Raw genomic sequence first — 18,211 nt, 5'->3', positions numbered from 1 at the left:
GGTGTTCCTTATTATGGAAAATTGGTAGACATAATTGAGTTAAACTACCATGGTCGATTCTCAGTTACTTTGTTCAAATGTATGTGGGCAAATACAACTACTCGTAGAGGAATTGTAACTGATGACCTAGGATTTACATCTGTAAGTTTTTCACACTTGATACATACTGGTGATAATGACGATGATGAGCCATACATCCGGGCTTCAGAAGCTCAAATGGTTTATTATGTAGAAGATGAGTTACATAAAAATTGGAGCATACCTATACACATAAAGCCACGAGACTTATACAACATGGGTGAAGATGATAGTGTTATTTTTCATGAATGTGAGCCATTCGAACATCAAAATTTGGAAATATTATTTCCACAAGGGGAAGAAAACATACATTTAACAAGGTTTTATTTTTAATATTCATTTTCTTTACTAAAAGTTGATGTCTTATTTACTAATTGTCATTTTTATCATATACACATGCGTGCATTATGTTATTTATTAAATTGGTGTTTGTCTTGTAATAATGTTATTATTTTTTAGGATCTTTGAAGATGAAGAAACCTTCCACCAAGAAGACTAGTGCAACACCACATAGGACCAAAAATGGCTCGTTTAGCCAAGTTCCAGCCACTCCTAATAATAGTAGTTCTCAAACTTCATCTACACAAGCAACTCATCATAGTACAATGCGTCCACCATTACCTATTCCAACTCATCCTAGTAAGTTTCCTTACTAATTATTAATATTTTAAAAAATTCCATTTAAATACAACACCTTAATAGTTTATTTATAATATTTATTGGTTGTTAGGAACCTTAAAGAAGCCTAACACATTGAAAAAAAATAACTCAACGCTTCTGTTGCATGCACATCATCCACAACCTAGTGTTGAACCTCCACCCCCACTTGTACATCAATGTAGAACATTACCTTCCCCGACATGTCAACCTCGTAAGATATCTCACGTGACATTTTAATTTAGTATTCAATATTCAATTGCATCACGTGATATGATTCTTAACTTTTATTATTCTCATGGCTTTACAGGAACCTTAAAGTTGAGGTTATTTTCCACAAACAAAACTAGCTCTGCACCTCAACTAAATCTGTCACCTCCACCTGAATCTCAATTTGATTCTCATCCTACACATCCACCTCAATCTCATAGTCAATCGAAAGATGTTTCTCAACCTGATTCTCAACCTTCACTTGCATCACCATTTGGTTCTCAGCCTATACTTAGTAATGAACCAGAGTCTGACTTTGATAGTGAAGAGGAAGCGAATGAAAACATTGAAATTCAAAAATTGCAACCTATAGCTCGTAAGAGAGCCTGGACAGTTGATGTGATTGGTAAGCACTTTACAAGATTATTGTATGTCCTAGTTTAGCAACATTTATTCAATCAATTGGGTCAATAAATAAAAATATACCATTAAATTAATTTTTTTTAACATATTTGATAATTTGTTAGATGACCAAGGCACAAAGAACACAAAGCCACTTACGGTGAATGATGTTTGGTCGTTGCCTTCTAATGAAAAGGTTGTTGTAGAATGGAATGATGAGGACCAAGCAATTGCAGATAGTGGAGCATTGTTAAATAGGTTCTTAGGTCACCTTGCAAGAGACTCTGATGTATTCCCTATCAGTTATACTAGTTGGAAGAAGATTCCTAAAGACTACAAGCAAAATGTACTTAAGGACATCATTCAAGTAAGTGGTTATGCATTTTACTTACATTATATATTCAATTGTGCTACAAATCGTCTCTGACTTTGATCATTGCATACTTTGAAGGCTAAGTTTGAAGTTGAGCATGATCTTCACGTGGCTTATATCTTCAAATCACTTAACATAAAATGGAGAGAGCATCGTCAAGAATTGTGGCAACAAAGGGATGATGGCACTCATAATAGAGATCAATTGATTGCAATGGTCCCAGAAGGATTAAATAAAGATCAATGGGCATCTTTTGTAGACTATCGTTTAGATTCAAAAACTAAGGTAAAATTAAATTTTAATTTATGTTTGATTTTTACTTGTATTTACAAATTGCTTTTATGTCAAATATTAGGAAAAAGCCCAAAAAAATAAAGATAATAGAAAAAAGCAAACAATTCCCCACACAGGTGGTTCCATGAGCATTGCACGCAAGAAGCAAAAGATGGTAAACATATGCTTCTTAATTTTTAATAATGAAATAATACTTTCTATTTTTTAAATATAATTCTTGTTTTTTTTTTTATTTTGTAGGAATTAGAGTGTGGCCGCAAAGTTAGTAGGGGAGAAATATGGATAGCAACACATAAACATACTAATGGGGAATTCGTGAATGACGAAGCCAAACAAATTGGAGTAAGTTCAACTATATTAATGTTGAAAATGCTCAATATATTTTTGAGGTTAACTTAACATGTTTCTTTGTGTTTTATGTAGGAAAAAATTGAATCATATGAATTGAGTGGAAGCATTTCAAAAGACATATCAAGTCAAGATTCCTTAGCTCAAACTTTAGGAAGTCAAGAACATTGTGGACGTGTTCGAGGATTAGGATTAGGACCTTGCCCATCCCGTGTGTTTGGACACACAGTACGCTCATATAGTGGGATATCATCATTTTCTCCTTCTTATAGAGAGTTACAAAATGAGGTTAGTAGTATGCTACAATTTCCTTTAGAATTTCAATGTTAGGTTTTAACTCCTTTAAATTGTTGTTTTATCTTCTTTGGATCTCAAAAAAATAGAATATTGAATGGTACCTACTTGTATAAATCATTTATCATTAACTAATTAGATGTTATTCATTAAAATAAAGATTAGTTTTATGTCCCATTCAATAATTCAGCTTAATTGGTGTTATCTATTCAGTCTGATATTCGTGTTATCTATACTGTTTGAATATATATCGGAATCTGCAGGCTTAACTACCTAAAATGTTGCAGCAACTTCACTTTCAATAAGCAGCATAATTTTGGATCAATTAATTTTTTAAAGTTAGATTCACCCCAACCTTTTGTTTCCAAAACAATTCAATTTGGTAAACAAAAATTAATATGGCTACTTATTTAAATCTTGTGAACTTAACTAGGTTTTTAATCGAAGTGAATTTGTTTCAAAAATTTTGGAGTGGTAAAATGAGAAGGCTTAAATTTATTCCCTTTGCTCAGCTCAGTATAGGAGGAATTGGAAATGAAAACAAGTAGGTTATAATTTCTAATCATACGGATTTAATTGTCCTAGGATTTTATTCTCTCATTTCTTTAATTACTTTATACTCTCTTGTAGCCAAACAAGGTGACATTTTCTCCTTTTAATTCAACACTTAAGAGTTGCCGAGTCCATAGAATTCACACCTAAAAAGGCATGGTGACATCACATCTAGTAAAAATGCTAGTCATAACATATACAGACCGGTACATATGTTACCCCTGATGGTGCATAGTGTATATATGTCTCAGTGTGGTCCTGCATCAATAAATTTGATTTATCATCTTGTACAAGATAAAATCCCACGCCTTTAATTCGGTACTTTTGCATGTTCTAAATCTTAACCATCGAGTCATTTTCACACCAGCTTGTACTATTCAGGGCTCTAAAATACTATATTTAGTTGCATATGTTAATATTAACATTAGTTGCATATGTCCTAGTTTTGCATTCTATTTATGTCTTTATTTGTGTTGATTTTTCTTTTGAAACAGGTTATTGAATTGAAATCTCAAATGGCTGAACAAAATCAGAAAATAGAAGAACAAAATAAAAGATTTGAGACAATGATGAATTTTTTTGCACAGAATTATCAAGGTCAAAGGCTTCCTGACTTGCCTGTATTTCAATCTTCACCGGTAATATTTTAAATTTGAATTAATTTTATAAATATTTTAAAATATACTTTATATTTCTAACTAAGTTTTATATTTAATTGTAGGTATCTGACCAAGGAAGTGCACAACCAATTAATGTCCCTAATCATTCTCCAACAAATTCTCAAGATAGACAATAGGGCTATATTTGTTAGGGAAAGATGTTGACCTTTTTGTTTTAGGAAAATAAATATTTTGTTGGATATGTTTTTATTACTTCTTAAAAGTCATTTTGGATATTACTAAACTATGGATGTTGCTTGTTAGGAATTTTTTTGGATGACTTGTTTATGTACATTTGCTTATTAATATATTAAATTTGTGGATTGTTTGTTCATTTTATTTTTTAATATTTATATAACTTGTGCATTTCAAAATTTATATATAGATTGAAATATTATACATGGTTAAAAACCATTTATAAGCTACAGGGATTTAAAAATTACAAGTACAAACAAGATATTAAAAATATAGTATGGCGTTAACCAAGGTTTACAACCCCTGGTAAATTACAGGATTATATAAACAGGTTATGTGATGACATTAACGGGGGTTTAAAGCCCGTAGTAAATTACGGGGGTTATCACAAACTGCCGAAATTAATGATGGTGTTAACGGGGGTTTACAACCCCTGGTAGACTATGTCGTTAACGTGGGTTACAAAACCGTGGGTATGCTATGGATTTCCGGGGGTTGTCAAAAACCGCTGGTAAATCGCTTGCCACGGATGCTTTCCCGGCGAAAATCACAACCGCAGGAAATACATTTTCCAGAGGTTTTAACCGCGGGTAATGCCAAAAATAACTCACGTTAACTCTATTTTTTCTTGTAGTGATTGTTCCTTTGAGAAACTAAATTGGTCACAGTTAGAGCTATCAACCAAGTTAGAGTGATGTGAAGACGAATTTGAATTTACTTACACTAAACTAGCAGAGGCATTTGAACCAGATGAATTGCCTTTGTTTGACTTTTTGTATCCAATAGGAAAACCAATCCTCCAATAACAAGTTTCAATGGTGTGATTGGTTTTCTTACATTTCTCAGAATATTTGTTGTTCGTTCCATTAGTTTTACCAAAATTAGGGTAGTTCTTATTCACTGTGGTATTACCTTTATTGTTGTTATTGTATTTGGTTGCATCATTTTGAAGAACATCAAAAGCAACAGAATCTTGAGAAGAAGGTTTGAAGTAGTTACCAACAAATTCTCGTTCATGCTAAAGTATCATGGAAAATCTCTTGACAATTGATGGCATTGGATCCATCATCATCACTTGAGATTGCACTTGAGAATATTCATCATTCAAGCCTCGAAGAAAATGAATGATGTAATCATCTTCCCTTTCTTTCAATAATTTCCAAAGGAGTCCACAAGAACAAGATGTCAAACAGGTGCAGATTAGAGCACACATGTATATTTCAATTTCTTTCCACAAGATCTTCAACTGAGTGTAATACTAGAGACACTTGAATCACCTTGTTTGTAGTTTTGGATCTGATCAATCAACAACAAGAAATTTGTCAACATGTGAGAAACGATCTTTGAAGTCTTTACACATTTGAGTTACGGTGTCCATCCCCATCACAGATTACTTAATCGATGGACTCATGGATCGTGTGAGCCAAGACTTCACCATACGATTACAGTTGCGCTAAGCATCATGAAGAGGATCTGTGACCGGAGGACACAAAAGCCTGCCATTGATGAATTTCTATTTGTTCTTTGTTTCAAGAGCAACCACCATGTCATGTTCCCATTGGTGAAAGTTGCTCTTAGTCAAGAGTGAAGAAACAAGAACGATCCCCAGATTTTTTCTAGGATGGAGATATAATGGATTTGTCGGATTAATGAGATGATCCAATGATGGAGTTTGAGTGAGAACACCATGGTCATTGTTTTGGCTTGAATTTTCCATGGTCGATCAACAATTTGAGCAAGAGATGAAGAGAATTTTCTTGCTGGAAAACGAAGAAGGTTGTTACAACATTGATAGCATATTAGTATTTTGCAGAAAGGATAACAAACTCATAAAAGTGAAAAATATCTCAATTGTTCATTAGATCAACTCAACTGAAAAGATACATGGACCTAGCTATATATATTGAGCTAAGAAACAAAAAAGAAGTCTAACAACCTCTAATAGAATGTGGCAACTACTAACAAACAATATAGAAAATCTATTTCTAATATATCTCATAGATTGATTTTGTAAGATTTAGTTGGACTTCAATCTATTTAGTAAGATAGTCATATTAGTTTGTTATGTGTTTTGAAAAATTATTCCTAAGTATTGTTCATTCATAGAAATGTCTTCATGCCATGTTTCTTACTTTTTTTATTCTCGTGTTGTAGGTGTGAGAATGTTATATTCCTAACAGAATATTGAGAGTTACATCTTAACACACTTATTACTTTGTCTTCTAATTATTTTATTTAAATTATTTTAAATTTGAACATATTCTAAAGAGTGTTAAAATATAACAAAATACATTTTCTAAAGATACTTGGGTATAACATTTTCTAATAATAATAATAATAAAAGTGTGCCTCTCAAGGATAACGAGAGAGGAGGTTTGCTTCTCACAAATGATCATCAACCATATATGTAATAGTTGACTTTGAATATATAAACCGTTAATGTTTTTAACTATAATTTTCAGTAAAACGTTAACTTCATCCATGATTTATTTTCATAGGTAGAATTGGTAGCTATTAACTCTAAACAACCTATTATCAATGAAAAATATGACATAATAGTCCAGATTACGTTTCAACTTTTATCCCTTTCATCCTTGTCATTATTTTTTACCTTTGACAAGCCATGTCAGTCACGTTGAAGTGACAAAAATATATATCCGATTAATCCATCCAATACTAAGACTACCGTTTATATATATAAATATCATCATTAAATCTTCACCTAAAATTCATATAGCCGAGAATTGAGATAATATGTTAATAGTTTTAGATTTTAATCATATTGTTGTCATTATAATTTTTAATAAAAAAAATTATCTTAAGTTTAGAAAAGTACAAGTTAAATCTCATGTATGGAAATAATGGTAAGTATAATTTTAGTTGGATCGGGTCCATTTTTATCTAAATTTGATTTAATTTTTTGATTGAACTGTTAGATAAATTTTTATGATCATATATAATTTCATAGTGTTCATCATTTAAGATAATTACATTCCATAAATTTTAAGAATTTTATATAATATATTTCTCAGTATTCTTATATTCAATCATTTTATGAGAAATTTAGAATTCATAATACAATTCAATTTTCTGCAAGTTATTTTTTCTTCTCTTACTTCCTATAATTGGTCTCTTGATGGTGTTGAAAACCCCTTTAAATATTCTTGACAATTCTCACAATTTTCTTTGCTTTCTTTTACAAAAAACTCCATCAACATAGTTATGAAGAAAAAGAGTAGTAATGAAAAGGAAAAAGGTTGTCCTTTTCTAAAATAAAAAAACACCTTTTAACTTCCATTTATTTATTTATTAATTTATTTGTCAAATTACTTTTTATTTATTGTCAAAATTATCCTTAATGAAGTAAGAAGGATGAGAATTAATTTAATAACTATAAAATAATTCCCAATGACTTTTAATATATTTTAAATCTAACAACCTTCATATTAGACATATTTTCATTAAAAATCATTCCTTAAATATACGAATCAATATTAGATTAAATAATCTAACATGAACCATTTTCTAAAATTCAAACTCGACTTAAGCAAGGCCTGAAAATGTATGGGACAAGGTTAAGGTTTATTATATTGATTATAGAGGGGTAGAGGGTGTCATTATTTTATTAATTATTTTTTCAAAAATATCTTTACTTAATTAACAAGTTTTTAGGTAAAATATAATAAGATAAACCCATTCTTTCACTTAATAGGATTGGAGAAGATGATAAGTCATAATTTTCAAGCATATTCATAAGTGAAAAACAATTAAGTGGAAAAATAAATGATTAATTTTAAAATGCTAATTTTTGAAAATTAATGACAAATTTAATATTAATTGTATAAAATAACCAATTTTTTTAAAAAAAAATTAAATTAGTTAAAGTGGTCTTTTATATATAGGAACAAGGTAGTGAAAACCATTAAAAAAAGAAAAATAAAAAGTACCAGTTATTAATTGAAACCAAATAAAAATCACAATTTGAATGGGACTGATATAATTTGGTATTAATTGATTTTATTGAATATATATATATATATATATGAGTAATGATTTATTTATTTTTGAAGTAAGATTATTTAGATTTACTTCATTCAATAACTTATATTGTATATTAAATTTTAATGACCAAATTGTTAAATTAAAAGTTCTTAATGCATAAATATACATACAATTTAAAAAAATTAAAAATTATTTGATACTCTATTTCATCAACTAAAATCAACATATAAAATATTTTTTATGATTATTCGTTAATTTGAATTAATGAAACAGAGTATCAAATAATTTTTAAAATTTTTTTAAGTAGATTTGATCTATGCATTAAAAAATCTTAATTTAACAGTTTGATCGTTAAAATTTGATGTAGAACAAGAGTTACTGAGTAGAGTAAGTCTAGATAGACTTATTCTTAGATTAAGTGAATCCTTCTCTACAGAGAGAGAGAGGGGGATGAATCAAAGTTACCTCAAGTAACTCTTGGTAAAGTTATTACATTTAATAACTCATGGTGAATGTTGAATTTCAATGATCCAACTGTTAAATAAATTTTTTTTAATGTATAGATTAAGTTTACAATTGTTTTAAGAAAAGTGAAAATATATGATACTTCGTTATATAGATTCAAATCAACATATAAAATATTTTTATTATTACTCGTCTATTAGAATTAATGAAATGAAGTATCAAATAACTTTCATAATTTTTAAAAATTTATAGACTTGATCTATACATTAAGAACTTTTAATTTAATGGTTGGATCAGTGAAATTCAACATACATTATGAGTTATTGAGTAGAGTAACTTTATCAAAAGTTACTCGGAATAATTTGATTCCTAAAGAGGGATCCAATTACTCTAAGAGTGAGTTTACCTATATTTACTCTAATTAATAATAACTCATGTTCTACATCAAAACTCAACTATCCAACCATTGAATTAAAAGTTCTTAATGCATAGATCAAATATGATAATTTTAAAAGATTTGAAAACTATTTGATACTTTATTATATAAATACAAATCAGTGTATAAAATATCTTTTATTACTATCTGTCAATTTGAATTAATAAAATAGGGTATCAAATAGTTTTCCAACTTTTTTAAAATTTACAGATTTGATCTAAGTACTAAGAAATTTTAATTTAACAGTTGGGTTGTTAAAACTTGATATATAACATGAATTATTGAGTAGAGTAAATGTAGATAGACTTATTATTGGAGTAAATGGATCCCTTCTCATATGTGTGTGTGTGTGTGTGTGTGTGTGTGGGTTGGTTGACTTACTCCATTCAATAATTCATGTTTTAATATCAAATATCAATGATCCAACCATTAAATTAAACATTCTTAATGCATAGATCAAGTTTACAAAGTTTTAAAAAAATTGAAAACTATTTAACACTCTGTTTATTAATTCAAATTGACAGACTGTAATATTCTAAATTTATGATACAACATTCTCAATTTTATATTATATATATATATATATATATATATATATATATATGTGTGTGTGTGTGTGACACCCTTACTACCCCAACACATATATAATATAATTTAGTTAAGAAGAATAAACTTTCAAAGGGTTCGTAAAAGGGTTCACATAAAACTTCGAAATTGTTCTTTCTTCAATATAAGAAAATGACTGAAAAATAAAACTTGAAAGGTAAAATTTAAGAGTTTACAATTTTAAACACATTACAATACCAAATCCATATAATATTCTGTCCTAGAAATCCTCTGCCCCGATGTCACATTATCAGAGCATTCCCATAATTTAACTGTTGGCATTCTAGATGCCACTCGTAGCCAGATCTTCTTCACCTAAAATATCCACAGTTTATACGGTGAGAAAAGAAAATATCTATATGCAAAGTACATACAAACACATCACAATATAATCTCATCATAATTCCTTATTTAATAAAATATATATCAATCATTCATCATCTTCAAATCTCAATTCACATTTAACATATCTCATTTCACATACATATCTCAATCCATCATAATCCACACCAATTATACAATTTACAACATCATTTCCATATTCATAATTCATGTCAATCTTACAATTAACAATATCATTTTCAAATCCATAATTCACATCAATCTTACAATTAACAATATCATTTTCAAATCCATAATTTACATCAATCTTACAATTAACACTATGCCAAGACCTCGCCACATCTGACACAAGTGATACGGGTTAATTGCCTCCCACACCAGACCAGGGTCACGCCCTCCCTGTAGCATCACTTACCCAGGGGCTGTGCCATCCCTAGTCATTAAGGAGTACGCTCGTCCCTGAAGCATCACCTACCCAGGGTTCGTATCATCCCTGATCATCCGGGAGTACGCTCGTCCCTGAAACATCAACTACCAGGGTTCGTATCATCCTTGATCCTTTAGTGTGAGGAACCACAATAAAATTACAATCCATACAATCTCTTGCAATTAACTCTATGCCAGGGCTGCCATAATCGACATAAGTGGTGTGTGTTAACTGTCTTACTCATCCCACACCATGCTAGGGTCACGCCCTCCCTGTAGCACCACTTACCCAGGGGCCGTGCCATCCCTAGTCATTAGTGTGAGGAAACACATCGCAATCATATTCTTAATCATTTCCATACAACATCTCATCTCATATCACAATTCCATATAACATACACAATTTCATATCACATACTCAACACAGATAAGTCTAACAAAATAAGGGTTTACAAATCCCTCAAGCAATTCATATCTCGATCATCAATTCTTATAAAATAATATAACAAGAACGTTAATAAAATAATTAATAGAATTAGTAATTTAATATAATTTCAGCACAGTAAAACCCCTAATTGTTCCAAAACCTAGTTCACAGACACTTTTCTACAATTTCGTTCTCTCTCCTAGAGCATCATTTTTACAAATTATTAGCATATTTATAATCCTCAACACATACCGAATCTAATGATATAATTAATTCCTCAAACAGGAATAATCCAATTTTTCCAAAACCTACCCTACAAGCACTTTTCTATAATTTCGTTCTCTCTCCTAGAGCATCATTTTTACAAACAAATTATATATTTATTGTCCCAATAATTCTTCAAACAGAAATAATTGTAAAATTACTCATAATCCTAAGGGCTCTTCTTCTACCCAATTCCCTCATGCAACTCCACATATAAATAATCCCCTTTTCCCCCGTACCTGGATACATAGGAACTCGGGCAGAACCTCCTCTTTTTCCTTAAATAAGGATCGGAACTAAGACTGGAGCAGAACCTCATCCTCTGAGTTCCCCTTGGTCTTCAGAGAGAAGAAGAGGAACGAAAGAGAGAACAGAAGAGAAGAGAGAGTGAGAATGAGAGGTGTGTAGAAATGAGAGGATTTGAGGCCTATTTATAGGATTTTTCGCCCACCTACCACTACGGCCCGTTCCAAAATCGGAACGGCCCGTTCTGGGCCCTTCAAACCTACGTAAATTTTTCAACTGGAACGGCCCGTTCCCAAACCAGAACGGCCCGTTCTCAACCCCAGCAGAACGGCCCGTTCTCCAAACCAGAACGGCCCGTTCTGCTTCTCAAATTTTGGGCCTTTAACTTATTCCAGAACGGCCCGTTCACTTTTGAAACGGCCCGTTCTGGGCAACGAATTGGGCCGGGCTGTTACAATATATATTTTTAAAAAATAGTATTTCTTTTAAATTTTAGTTACCTTATTTAAAATAAATAAAATTGGCTGTATTATTATTATTATTTAGATAACTCACATTTTTAGAATAATATTTTAATCATCATGTATATATAAATATATATATATATATATATAAATAATTATATTTAAATAAACATATATATAAATATATATATATATATATATGTATATATATATATGACATCCAATAATATTATAAATATTTATAATATTATAATTATATATAAAACTATCTATTATAATGTATATAATAACTTATATATTTTAATAAGTAATTAAATATATTTGTATAGTTAAATAATAAAAAATAAGTAAGGTATTACGTATGACGTGTGTGCTTAGGTGTAGATAATATGAATGGTGTACGTGTAATATGTGTGCAGTGAAAGATGGGTGGAGAATGGTATACGTGTATGTGACATGTGAATAGGAATAGATAAATAGGAATATGAAGGCAGTGAAATGATGAGTAAGATAAATATGAATGTAAATAAGTACAGCAGTAGATAACGCATAATGTATAAATGTGTAGAGTAATTATTGAGCAACACAAAGGTTACGCATGATCTTACGTAATCCAGGGGGTATTACACCCCTATAAATAGGAGTAACCATTGAAACGTTCGAGCATTGTGAAAGAAAGCGAGAACGTAAAAAGAAAAGTACGTGAAAAAGAAAGACATTGTTTTAGAAACAATTTTATATCTCTACTAAGGTAAGAGGGAGAAGAACTTTATCTCTTTAAAATTTTATATACTACTATGTTTATTTATTTATGTTATATTTTATGTATATTTATTTAGTGAGGTGTCCCTAACCTCATTTATTTGCTTAATCTATAATTATTGTTATCCATAATAATTATTAATATGTTCATATTTTATATTATTTAATTATTTTATAATAATTATCCTTGTCATTTAATTAATAGGTGCTGTTAATATATTTTATTTACGTATATTTTATTTAATTAAAGCTCAAATAATAATAAATTCTCAAATTTATTTAGCGTGATTATTTTTATGATTGATTATAATATAATTTTGTTAAAATGTCTTTGACTCATTTTAAAGATAAATATTATTCTATGGCCATAGAAGATAAAATTTGAATTATTTGTAGCTGGAGGTTTGACCTTGGGGATTTAAATGAGTAAAGAATGAAGGTGAAATATCTTATTGTTGGTTAAGGTGAAATATCCTTTTATTGGTGGATATTATAATAATGCTCATTTATCCTGATTAGTCACTACAAGTATAATTCAAATTTTAATGTTAATCATCATTAATATATTTTTTTAGTATTAATTATTGCTACGCATGTTATGTGATTATAAATATTTATTTGAAAATTGTTCTCACTCCTTATGTTTCTTGTGTAATATAATCATAAAACTAATTAAATAAATATAGATGGATGTTCCAGCAATTCCAGCTCCTTTTCCATCAGTAATTTCTGCAGTCTTCTCTGGCACAACATGGAGTGTTGATGTTGTAGCCAACTCAGTTACTTTCAATGGAGTAGTTGTATCTTCATTCACTTTTTCTCCAAATTAAGAAATTCCAACCGTGATAGATGGACCCATAGTTGTTACTTTTTACTTACCTCCAGCAAATCATGTGAGCCCTATTGTAAATTTGTTTCAACCACCCATGTAAATATTATAATAGAAGTAGAAAAAGAAACTATGATATGTAAATAGGCACGTATTGTAAATATTTTCAATAATATGTAATATATATGTAAAAGTAAGCAACTACGCACGTAGTGGTAAATATTTATGGTATGGTATGATGTATAATATTATTATTACGATACATGTGTTTTCTAGCTAGAAATATTATTTATATATATATGTATATTACTGAGATTAATATTAATACGACTAGGCGTTACACAGACAATCATAAAATACTTTACAAATTGATTTGAATTTATATAATGAAGTATTATATAGTTTTCAGAATCACTATTATTTCTTTCACAGCTATCAAAATCACTATTATCTCTTTCACAACTACCATTGTTGGTGCCAATATTGTTGCTACTGCTGCCACCACCATCGCTATCTACAATAGTTGCATTTGTGAGAACAATAACAATGATGACAATGATAGTGGTGCTAGTGGCATGCCGCCATTATCATCATCATCATTGTTACTACCATTGTCGTTACCACCACATGGCAGTGACAACAATGGTAGCAACGACAACATCAATGATAATGGTAGTGACAACAACAATTGTGATAATGACAATGACAATAATGGTGTTAATGACGATTTCTCCAACGTGGTTACCATTGTCATTGTCACTATCATCATGATTATTTCTACCATCACCACCATTGTTGACTTTGTCGTCGCACCACTTGACGATGAGAATGGTAGCATTGGCCACAACAATATTGATGTTGATAGTGGTGGGGATGGGTCATAGTGATGTTAATAGTTATAGAAGAGATCATGACGATGTTGATGATGATGATGATGATGATGATGATAATAATAATAATAATAATAATAATAATAATAATAATAATAATAATAATAATAATGTCTATAATTAAATTTTATTATTTAATTATTTTTATCTATAATCTAAATGTTATCATTTACTTCTCTCATCTCTCATAATAAGACACCCTCACATTGGATATACTCTCTCTCTCTCTCTCTCTTTATATATATATATATATATATATATATATATATATATTAATTTCCTAAAAATTTCATAAAAGTCGTTGGTTGTCATTGGTTCAAGTGGTACTAAAATTGGTCCCCTTAAGTAAGGTTTCGAGTTTGAGTCTTATGTATGAAAAGAACATAGTTTGGAAGCATTGTGAAAGATTCAGATAAAATAGACGATACAAAAACAAGAAAGAATGAACGTAAAATGAATGAAAAAAAATAACTCTATTGATTTTAGATCATGAGAATTACACTAGAAAATGATTGAACAATCGTGTATGTTAAATATATGGAATGGTTTGATTTGATATGATATATTTCATTATAATTAGGGAAACTTATATAGTGAAAATTAGGAATTCTACTCATTATTATTACTCATTATCTTTTATTTTTGTATTTTTATTCATTAATATAGATAGAGGGTTACATGTGTGGTAACAAACACACAATTTCTACCATTCTTTGGAAGCATGTACATTTTTTCGAGAACAATACTGCAAACCTCGAAGCTCTGTGGCCTACTATCAATACACTCTTTCTCTAGCTCAACCACAACACTAGAGTTTCCACTTTCACGTGACCACCATGCCATTAGAAATGTCATCACACATGTTTAGATGCACTGCCTTTCTTTGACGCGTGCGTTTTTGAGTAAACAATATTGTGCACAATGGTAGAGCTTTGTGAATATGATGAGATGATGTGAAAAATGATGATTATGTGAATATGATGAGATGATATGAAAAGTGATGACTATGTGAATATGATGAGATGATGTGAAAAGTGATAATGAGACATGATAATGTGATATGGGAATGAGAAATGATAATGAGATATGACAATGCATAGAGTCTTGAATGACATGCATCATTTGCATAAGTGTTTTAAGGGTACGATATGGAATACACCGCCAGAGAAGGCCCCCTAGTGTAAAAGCTTTGGGGATTAGTCCTTGGAGATAGCTCGGTTTGGAAGTCCCAGTCTCGCCCATTGTGTGCATGGGATGTATCTTGCGCGGCTTAGCTATCCCGACGAGACTCTGGTAGTATATCCTTCTAGTGAGAGTGCGCAGAGGGTGTGACCCGGCATGTACTCCTAGACTACTCTTCGTGTATTGCTAGCGGCAATATGCCATGTGATGTTTTACTGGCGCCACATGCATGATAATATGTAGTCCGTGTCCATGCATATGCATTCTTAATGTTATATGATAAAGTGATGGTTTATGTCTTGGATGAGTGTGATGTTATTATTAATTTATCTATGTTATACTTATTTTGTTTGTGTTTGGCTATTCGGCGTATATTTCTACACTGTGAGCCAGAGTGAGATGTTTCTCACTCCCTTTTCTCGTGTTGTTCTGTTTTGACTGTTATACAGGTGATCATTAGTGTGAGGCTGAGGATGTTGGTGATGAAGCTTAGGCTTCTATGTTGGGTTTTGCTCTGATAGGACATGTGACATCGGAACATAGATAGAATTAGTTTAAAGATGTTCTTATTAAATTATTTTAGAAAATTTAGTTTTATTTCTTTGTAATTTTATTAAATTATTTGGATTAAGTTTATGAATGTGAACTCTTTACCCTTACGTGGCTGGAAATTTGATTTTTAATGATGAATTTTTTTTTATATTTTTTTTATAATTACTGTATATGTATGTTGGGGTAGAGGGTGTCACATATAAAATTGTTAATAAAATATAAGTTCATTAAGATAATATACATAATATTTCAAAAAAAAACTTTTAAATTCTAATAAAAAAAATTGTCTTGTAGATTGCGACGGTTTATAGTAAACCCGTCGCAATGCTGAAAATTTTGCGACGGTTTATGACTAACTATCGCAATGTTAAAAAAAATTTGCGACGGTTTATGATTAACTGTCGCAATGTTAAACAAATTTTACGACGGTTTACGATAAACCGTCGCAATGTTGAACAATTTTGCGACGGTTTATGATAAACTGTCGCAATGTTAAACAAATTTTGCGACGGTTTTGAAAAACTGTCGTATGAAGGGTCGCAATATCAAAGCGACGACGGTTTCTAGATAACCGTCGCAATTTTTCCGTCGCAATTTATCATTTTCCTTGTAGTGACAAGAAAGAGTGAATGTAAAATGAATGTGAATGTAGAAGATCAATTGTATTGATTTCAGAGTATGAGAATTACACCAAACAATGATTGGACGATCGTGTAGACTATTACATCGATGTTTGTTAGTTCTATCTAGTTAACTCATACAACTGTCTCATATATATATATATATATATATATATATATATATATGGTCCTAACTCACTAACTAACAAAAAATGCAAAACTAATTGAAAAAGTAAGGATCTCATGTCATAGTTAACCAGAAGAAAGATCCCATTAAAGGTTGTCAGTTAGGTTCTTCAACGAAAATTGATCATCTGCAAAATTGATGAATACTTTGTACTACTAATATGGTTACTCAAAAAATAAGAAGTTAAAGGCTTAAATTTTCACAAAGGATTAATGAGTCACATAATTATTAAATGCTAATTTTATTTTAAAAAAAATATTATTGACACCAAATTAAAAAAAAAACTAAATCAATTTTAAGAAATAGATTAAGGGACGAAAACTTCAAAAGCCTAGTTTAATTTAAAAAGAGGAATTACGGATCAACTAAATATGAAACTCTAAATTCATTTTAGGAAATGGAATAAGGAGCCACGAAATCCAAATCGCTAATTTAATTTTAGAAAAGGGATTACTTGAGCACCAAAATGAAAAACGTAAATTAAATTTAGGAAACAGAGCAAGGACCAAAAATAATAAATAAAAGATATATAAATAAAAAAAACTAACTTAATTCCAGGGATTAAAAGGCCACAAGATTTTCGAAACCTAATGTGATATATTACAAAGAACAAAGGTAGTTCCACAAAATTTTCAAATCCCAATTTGATTTCATAAAGGAAATTAAGGTTCGACGAAATTTAAAATCCCTTATTCATGTGAGGGGAACAATTACGTACCATCAACTAATTTAAATAACCCTAATTTAACATCAATAGAATGAGATAGACCATTATGAACTCAGGGGCACACATGGGGACCATTAACATACTAAACCCTAAAAGTACTACTTTCTTTTTTTGCTAAAGTACTACTGTACACTGTACTGAATTTCCATTGCTCTTTGGTGTTTTACAATCTCTCATTGATTAAAGCAAAGCAAAAACACATAAGGTTTTGTGTATTTCACAAGAAACCATAATCATAATCATATTAAAGAAAAAAATGATAACGAGGTTGTGTTTGAGTAGGAATTCTAGAGGTGTGGCAAGTCCGTTTATAAGTTAGTCGTTAAAAAATGATTTGGGAAGTGGGAGACACGAACAACACAACAAGATTGGATTTTATTATCTAACTAATTAATTAAACATCATTGATAATATTACTACTTTTTTCTTTTCACGGATAATATTTTTATTATTTGAATATCAAAAAATTGACCCCATGTATAATATTTTCTATATAGTTATTTTTATCTACCACTTACCTTTTTCTTTTTATATATATACATACATTTTAAAATATTGTTAAAAATAGAAGGGTCAATTTTTTGTTGTCTCAAATTTGTGTTGAAAAACTAACATTTTCTAACAGTATATCTTGAGGGCCCAAATTATATCATCGATATATATTGTTCAGTAATTTAAATTAAATATAATTAATTAAAAATATAAATTAAATATTATAAATT

This window comes from Cajanus cajan, chromosome 1 (genome assembly GCF_000230855.2).
Source record: "Cajanus cajan strain Asha chromosome 1, NIPB_CcT2T_4, whole genome shotgun sequence".
NCBI lineage: Eukaryota > Viridiplantae > Streptophyta > Magnoliopsida > Fabales > Fabaceae > Cajanus > Cajanus cajan.
This window is presented reverse-complemented; position numbering follows the sequence as displayed.